Genomic DNA, 8,105 nt, shown 5'->3' with positions numbered 1-8,105 from the left:
CAGCGCCTCTTGGAGGTCGCGACGACGTCCCTTCCTGCTCGGCAGAGCCGTGCCGGGCTCGAAGCTGCTCGTGCGAGCACCCAGCGGGTGTTTCTGCCTGGAGTCCCGGCGTATTTGAGGCTCTCCCCGTGCTTGCTGAACTGGGAGCTCGGGATCTCCTATGAAAGCATGATGTGAGAGAAAGAAGAGCAGCACGTTTCTCTATAAAAGTGGCTCGATCTGCGGAATGGAGGCATTTAAAGGGAGAGGGGCATGCGATTGTTTGTGTCACTGGGGAAAAAGCTGGGGCAGCAGAGCCAGAGCTGGAAGGGTGAGCATCCCGCCTGTCCGCAGTGTGCTGCTCCAGCTCCCGGCCGAGCCTGGGCTCCTCTCACCATCTAGAAGCCTGAAGCTTCACTTCCTAAGGTGATTTTTCACTTAAAGTTTCTCGGCACACTTTTGTCCTCGTTTTAGTTGTTATTAATGATTTCAAGTGCTACGGTTCTCCTCTGGTAAACATTGGCCATGCTTTGCAAGATCAGAAGTGGCAGTTCCAGATGGTCACAGCCATCAGATGTGTGGTCCTTCTGGATACGTTTTGTGTATTCTTGATTGCTGTTTCTTCTTACAAAGTAGAATTTGCTCTCTTTCTTTTTGAACACATACTTGCTCATCAAGTTTTTGTAGATGCGCCTAATTAGAAATGGAAAATACTTGCATAGCGCTTTTCAGGGAATAAAAAAACTTTTACAAAAAAAAAAGGTTCTGGTAAATTTTACTTCTTCTTAGAAGTAAAACATGAGAGTATTTTCAGATAAGCATTTAGAGAGCTGCCTAGACAGGGACCATGTCAAAGAGTCTTTTCCCAGCGCCATTAGGATGTGCTTGGTGCACACAGTGGATACTCCTTCCATTGCTTAGGTTGAAGAATGTTTGCTTGTAAGGTTTCAGAACAGAACACTCCATGTGCAACCATGTCTCTCAGAGAGAGCTCTGTGACAGCAAGTGGAGAATATGGCCCAGCGTGAATGTTTGGCTGTTAAAGAGGACAGAAATGCCTGAGCACAAGCAGCTGGGGCAGGGGGAGGAGGGAAGAGTATATAATGCCTCCAAATGAAAGGAGCAAAGGAGAATGGATCTAGAAAGCACTGCCACTCATGTGTCTTCTGCTCAAGAACCTGGAAACAGTGCAAATACAGCAACTTGTAATTTGTATGGCAAGTACAGGATCTGCAGAGTTCCTAACCTGCACAAGGGTCTTCGTCTTGACCCTGAATCCCACAGAACTTAAACGGGATCAGCTGTGTCAGGTTGCACTTGAAACTAGCAGAATTCTGAAATGACAAACATTACTCTTGCTTTTGGAAGGCAGTTTGTTGTATGGTATGTTTTTGATGCCTATTCCTTGTTTTGGTTTTTTAATGCGTGTCCTTACAAGCTTATTGTAAAGTGCAGTCAAAATAAAAACTGTGTCACCATCACTTGCTAAGATAGGAGAAAAACTCCTGGAATTGCAATATGAAAAATTACTCCAGTTGTCAGAAATGAAAGTGAATTAACAACCATTTTTGCACATAGTACTATGGTACTTTCCACATAATATTTCTGCTTTGCCATGCGATGTTCAGCAGTTTCTATTAACTCAAACACTGACATTTCTGCATTCAAACCTTGGCATTTGTGCATTCAAACATCAGCCATACATAATTTCTCCAGTGGATCAGAAATAAGAAGTGTGTGGATAGATTACCTACCATTAAAGGACTGTTTGAATTTGTTGAGTTTTGTGTTACCAGGCCAAAGAAATGGAAATGCCTTCATCAAATGTTAGTTTTGGTGAACAAATGTTATTTTATATACTCAGTGCAGTAAGTTGTAATTTCTAGTTTCTGTATTTATACCATTCATTTGATTTCCCCATCAGAAATGTATGTGATTATCAATCTCTTTTTCCTTTCTCTGTTTTCTTTCCATTTAGCAATACTGAGTCACCATGTCCTTGGTTTTTTTCCCAGCTGAGTCTTTCTTTTGAGCTGTTATTCCAGCCTTCTCTTACAAACTTGGTATCTCTTGTCATCTTATTCTGTCCATGCCTTGGTGATTCAGAAAAGCAGTTCTACTTGATATGCCATAAGCAAGCCTCATAAAAATACTTTAAAAAGTAATTTTTTTTTCTTTCTAACTAGGCAGAGAGGAGATGAAATAGTCAGACATTTCAGCATATCATGCTTGTACATGCATAGAGCATAACTCAAAATCCAGAGTTGTGTGAATAGATTTAAGCAGGATGGAGCCAAAGAAGTAGGAGGAAGGCAGGGATTACATGCTGCCAGCTGCAAAATTTTCATTTTTGTCATATCACACCATAATGGTTGTGCAACTGACCACTCCCTTCATCCACACAGTGGCTATGGCCCATCCTGATGAAATTGCCAAAGGGATTCAGCCCTGCCGCACTTGACAAGGGAACAACAGTTTTAAAACTTCACAAAGAAAGAAAACAAATGGGTGTATTAAGGAACAGAAATTCTTATGGGGTCACATCACACATTCTTACTTCCAGTGATAAAGAATCACAAGGCAAGCGTGTTTGCATCTTGTGGCTGAGGACCAGCCAGCAGCTGCAAAGCTCTGGCTAATATAGCATGTTTGTATTGTACAAATAAAAAGACAAAAGGGACAGAATGCACTTAGAAATAATGGGAACTGTCTCTTGTGCTCATAACCTAACTCGTCTGCTTCCAACATATTCCAGAAAAGGTCTGGCCAGACAGATTTTTTTTTTACAAATAAAAAGTGATGAAAAGTGATTAGCTTGACGATTAGAGTCAAAATTTCACAAGGATAGCAAGTTCACGTGTATGACAGCTCACACACTGCCAGGGAACACAAGCATCAACTCTGCATGTCTGTACATTTCCAGGAATGTGCATTTTACAAGACAGATGCTTCAGTCAAGCTTTGAGCAAATCTCAGGTGGCATAATTTAAGTAGAATCAGATATTCACTTTGGCTACTCTCTGGCTTGGACCAATGATAATTAGGTCTCTAATTCTGACTAGCAAAAATGATTGCATTTGAGGACTTTTAAAAATTAAATGTGTATGTCTGTGTGTGTGTTTGCATGGATATGTAGAATGAGCAGATACAATTCTTAAACTACATGTGGAGTGCCCCCACATTGTAAAGGAAAAAATGATCAGCTAATCAAGGGCCCTTATAGCATCACATCAAAAATTAACTGTCTGATTTAAGAAATGGGGAGTTGTTTCTAGGAATTTTGAAAATTGCTATTTTAAACAAAGAGAATTCTTTCATGATGGTTTTTCTTTAGCTTGTATCAACTGTTCTATTGTGGGAGGTTCTTACTGTTACAGCACAGGCACAGAAGCCCGACAGTTTTGATGAGTGGTTGTATTATATTAGTATGAATTGGAATAGAAAAGTATTGAAATGTAAAAATAGTACACTATTTTTTACTTGGGTAGATCTAAATCAGCCTTATACTTCCCAAAAGCATTTATTTTGCATCATAATATGGAATGAGATTTTTTTTTCCTGACCACTCGTATGATAGTATGCAAATTAACTTTTGGTTCAGTCGATAAAACTGCATCTTCAAAGAAAACCATTGCAATGCTAAAAATATTTTTAATAATGACCACAGAAGCCATATTTGTGTCTTTCATCTCCTGAAGCTTCTTCTGGTTTTAATCAGTGTTCCCACATGAAGAACTGTGGCAACCTATGATAATAGAATCCCTATTCACATCTCTAGGGAAACAGAAATGTTCTCATTTGAAGAAGGTGATGTGGTGTTCTGCCCCTTCCACCCGTGGGCCCCTGCCTCTGTCACTGCCGGGGTATCTTGGCATCAGTTAAGTGGTTTCTGTCCTTTCCTCTGTGCATTACTTTCTCATTGAAGTGTTTCTGCTGTCTAATTATACCCTTTCAATCAAATTAGAGACTGCAGCATCTGGTTAGTGCCTGTAACTGTTGCCATCTGCACCTAGATACAGTGCTTTCATTTAAGGAGGAGTGCTTAAATTGCAATCTCCAGCAAGAACTAGAACAGTTTAGATAGAATGGAAATGACTTAAAATTATTCTTGGAATACTCTGCAAGCACATGCATCAGGCAGCCCACACTGAGTCACTATCAGACCTGGCACCCTTGGTTTCATACCCTTATATTCTGCTTAAGCATTTTTCTGACTTTTCTAAAAGGCTGTAGGAAAAACAAGTGAAAACTGAGCAGGCAGTTATACCACACAAATTCAAGGAACCTTTAATTTTTGGTCCAACCTTACATTTAATTACACTGCTGTAATGAAACCCAAGATTTAAATAGTAGCCACTTTCATTTATCTTTCATTAATCTGCAGATCTTTAAAAGAAAACCTTGCTTATTGTTGGGCAGTAGGTGGTAGGATAATTTCTGGCTTGGGTAGGCTAGTTTCAGGTTGATAATTGTTGTCAGTCTCTTTGGACACAGCTCAGTGCTCCAAGTAGCTTTGAAAACGTTAAGCAAACAAAGTGGTTTGGTTTGTTGTTTTTCCTCTCCAGTGGAATAGGAAGAAGTTTGTCATTCTGAATTTTCAGTCTCAAAAGCTATGTACAGGCCTCAAACTTGGAAAGTACTCTAAGAAGTCATTTAAACCATCCTGAAACCTCCATCCCTTCAGTCTGCAATTTGTAGTGTCTCTAGATAGATGTCGTTGAGAAAATCATTGGAAGCCAGTGCAGACTCTGAAATGTCAGTGATTTGTCATCAATAAAACATCAGGCTGTTATAGTCTGCACTACCTTAATTTTTCAAATGATCCTAAAGTGGCGCCCATGTGGAGTGCAGGCAGCCATGCAGTCCCAAAGTAACAAAGGAAAATGATCATTGTAAGGTCCCTACATTGAAGAAGAAACCGACACAGATGGAAAGAATTTCTACAACAGCTGCTGTTTGATCTTCCAAATGTTGATCTGGCTCTAATAAAACTAATTGTGAACCTGTATCACACACTGAGTATTCACTTACAGTGGACAACATCCCTAGTCTTGTTTTCTGCTTTTTTGTTCTAGCAGTTGTCACTCTGTACATGCTTACCTAGCCTCAGCGTTCATTTTAAAAATTACTTGCTGTCAACCATGGCACCTGATGTGTTGAAAACTAAACAGCCCTGACCACAAAGTGCTGTCCCTCTTTTCTCATCAGGGCTCATGAACAGCATCTGTTGGAACCTTTTGTGACTAGAACCACTGCAAAGGTTCTCTGATTAATTATCTCTGATTAATTCTGTTTACAGACATCCCCATGACACAGCAGAAGCAGCAGGGTCATTAGGCAGTTAATTGAGTGAAATCATCATGGACACTGATTCTAATCACAGATTTGACATAAGCCTCTACTTCAGACTATGTCTGAAACCCAGCTGACTAAGAAGTATGAGGTCACACACTTCTAGATTTGAGTGGTCACAGCTTTCTTCATGTCCTGGTTGAAACCCTAGTGTTTTAGTAGAGGTTTGTAGCTGACAGGATGGTCTGAGCCTTGCGTACCTGAACAAAACCCATGTGGCAAATCTATCAAGCACAGTGGCAACCTGATGGCTTCTTGGGGGCTCTCGGCTGTGGTGTCCCCAAGGTGTCTGTCCTTGCCACTGGGAGAGGACTTGGACACAGTGCAAGTTCTGTCACAGTTTACCATAATCTTACAAAACTTTAAGGCATAAGTCTTGCTGAAATTCACAGAACCAGTATGAATTTTCTTGAGGCACAGTTCTGATGTTACATTCCAAGTGAGGGGCTTCATGCCCTAAAGTGTCATGGAAGTATCACTCAACCTAAGGGTGCCACAACACAGAGGGGTGGTTGTTGCTGCTTGATTTACTCTTTTCCCTCTCCCTTTTGCATAATCTACCAAAGAGAAATCAGATGATTTGAGTAAGCTGAAAAGTTTTACCAACAGCATTCAGTCCAGTCTTTTCTGACTGTTTAATTTAGACGACCTTATCTGGATTAGTTTTGTGCAGACAAATCTAGGTGACCTTTTTTTAAGCTCATCTTTTCACAGAATTATTGCACCAGTGGTACAAGACAAAAAGTAGGGTGGAGGTTCCAACTTCATGTTCTCCAGAATATCTTAGGGCTTGGATTTGAAATAGAGTGGACAGTGGCCTTTCTGCAGACAAAACATGCACCTTCAGCACATTGTGAGTATTAATTTCATGGTGAAATCACTAAGGTAGTGTCTTGGCTGTCACGCAGCAAAATATGATGAAATCACTGCGTGTGACAAATAGAAGAATTTTATAGTTGTTGCCAAGTAGTGCTTACTCTAAATCAAGAACTTCTCAGTTTCCCATGCTTAGCCAGTGAGCAAGTGCTCAAGAAGCCAGGAGGGAGCATAGCAAGGACAACTGACCTGATTTTTTTAAATGCCAATATTTATTTGAAAATATTGCACTCCCATGCTATGGCAAAATCGTTATTAATCCTTAAGAAAATCCAAATTCCCTGTAACACAAAAGGTTTTGTATTTCATTTGATAACAGCTGCTAAATTCCATGACTTAAAAGTTTTCACTGCAGTGTTTCAGGGATAATCAATGATTTTGCATGGTATCTCACTGCCTCCCCTTTTCACATCTACATCTAAGCCGGGGGAGCTTTGTTACAACTCAGCTGAAACATTTGCACCAAATCTCTTGATAGCACAAAGGAACAGAGGAGACACTGATACAGCTACCTATTGTCTGGGGAACAAAAACTGCAGCTAAGAGGAATGAAGAGAGATAGGTAGGCTAGATATGTAGGCTCTGACTCTTTTTTATTAAAGTGCAGTGAAGTTTGAAGAAAATCAGTTAAAAAAAGCTGATGTGAAAACGTAAGTCACTACTGCAAGTTAAAGCATGGGCCAGTCTTAGCAGATCCTAAAATGGACTGAAGTTAACTTCAGTTTAGTTTGTGTGCCAGACTAAATTCAGGTATTGTAGCATTCCTTAAATTTCTGAGTGTATGGAAATATATATTGCTTTTCATTAGGAGTGAGAAGTGAAAAAAAAAATAAAAGCACAAAGCTAATGTAGGTATCTTTTCTGGATGTGCTTGTCACTTTTCACAAATTCTTTTTCCTGCTTATTATTTTATCTACTTTGATTGCATTTTTCTGTCTTTTCTGCTAAAATTCATCAGCTTATATTTTTCAGCTATAACCTACAAAAGCTTTTATATAAACTGAAAAGCAAAAGCGGTGCTGAAGAAAGATGCAACACAGTCATGACCTTAAAGTGGTTTTTTTTCATGTTTACACAAATATCTGTGGTGGCCTGAATACTGGAAACTCAGATTTGCATTTTTAAGCAAATGTCTGCAGCCCACCTGTTTTGCTAAGGCAGGTAAATTACAGTAAGGAGGAGTATTGACCTGAAGCTTGTTTTTGTTAAATTATACACCTTTCTGTCCACAGATGATAACAGAATATATTAATGGCTGTGCAGACACCTCTTCTATGTGCCTTCAGCAACAAAATTTCATTTAATAGAAATCCAAACTTGCCTAGGCATGAAAATGTACAGTGAAAGCACAAAACCCTTGTGGTTTCATCTGCTGTGTAATAGAACTCTGAAATAATTATTATAATTGTACCATTCTGATATTTGTGAGCCCAGACTAAACTAATTTCAGAGCCATGGTTTTAATAATCCATTTTTCCTTCTTCTACAGTAGTTCTAAATACAAAAACAGTATACTGTTAATATCAGGATTAAAATGTGGGTGGGTTTTTTTTCCTCTTCCAACTGCATCTACACAGGTCTTTCTAGACTTGTTTTGTAAGTTGGATTTCATGAGGGACACCTGAGATCAGCACATACTTCAGAGCACTCTCCCACTCCCTCAGGGCAGTAGAACATCTCTGCAGCTGCAATATGGTTTCTACAGAGAACACTATCAGATGAAACTGGAGGTTTCACACCCTATAGTTAGCAGAAAGCTAATTTTCAATTAATTTCCCCAGTAATGCTGTCCAGTACAAAGAAATGTTTACAGCAGCGTAACACAACAGTTTTAATTCTGTCCCAGACTGTTATGTTTTAATCCTATTCTTAAATAAATGCAAGGATGGATAAATGTT

Source organism: Geospiza fortis, unplaced genomic scaffold (genome assembly GCF_000277835.1).
Source record: "Geospiza fortis unplaced genomic scaffold, GeoFor_1.0 scaffold408, whole genome shotgun sequence".
Classification (NCBI taxonomy): Eukaryota; Metazoa; Chordata; class Aves; order Passeriformes; family Thraupidae; genus Geospiza; species Geospiza fortis.
Note: the sequence above shows the minus strand (reverse complement) of the source record.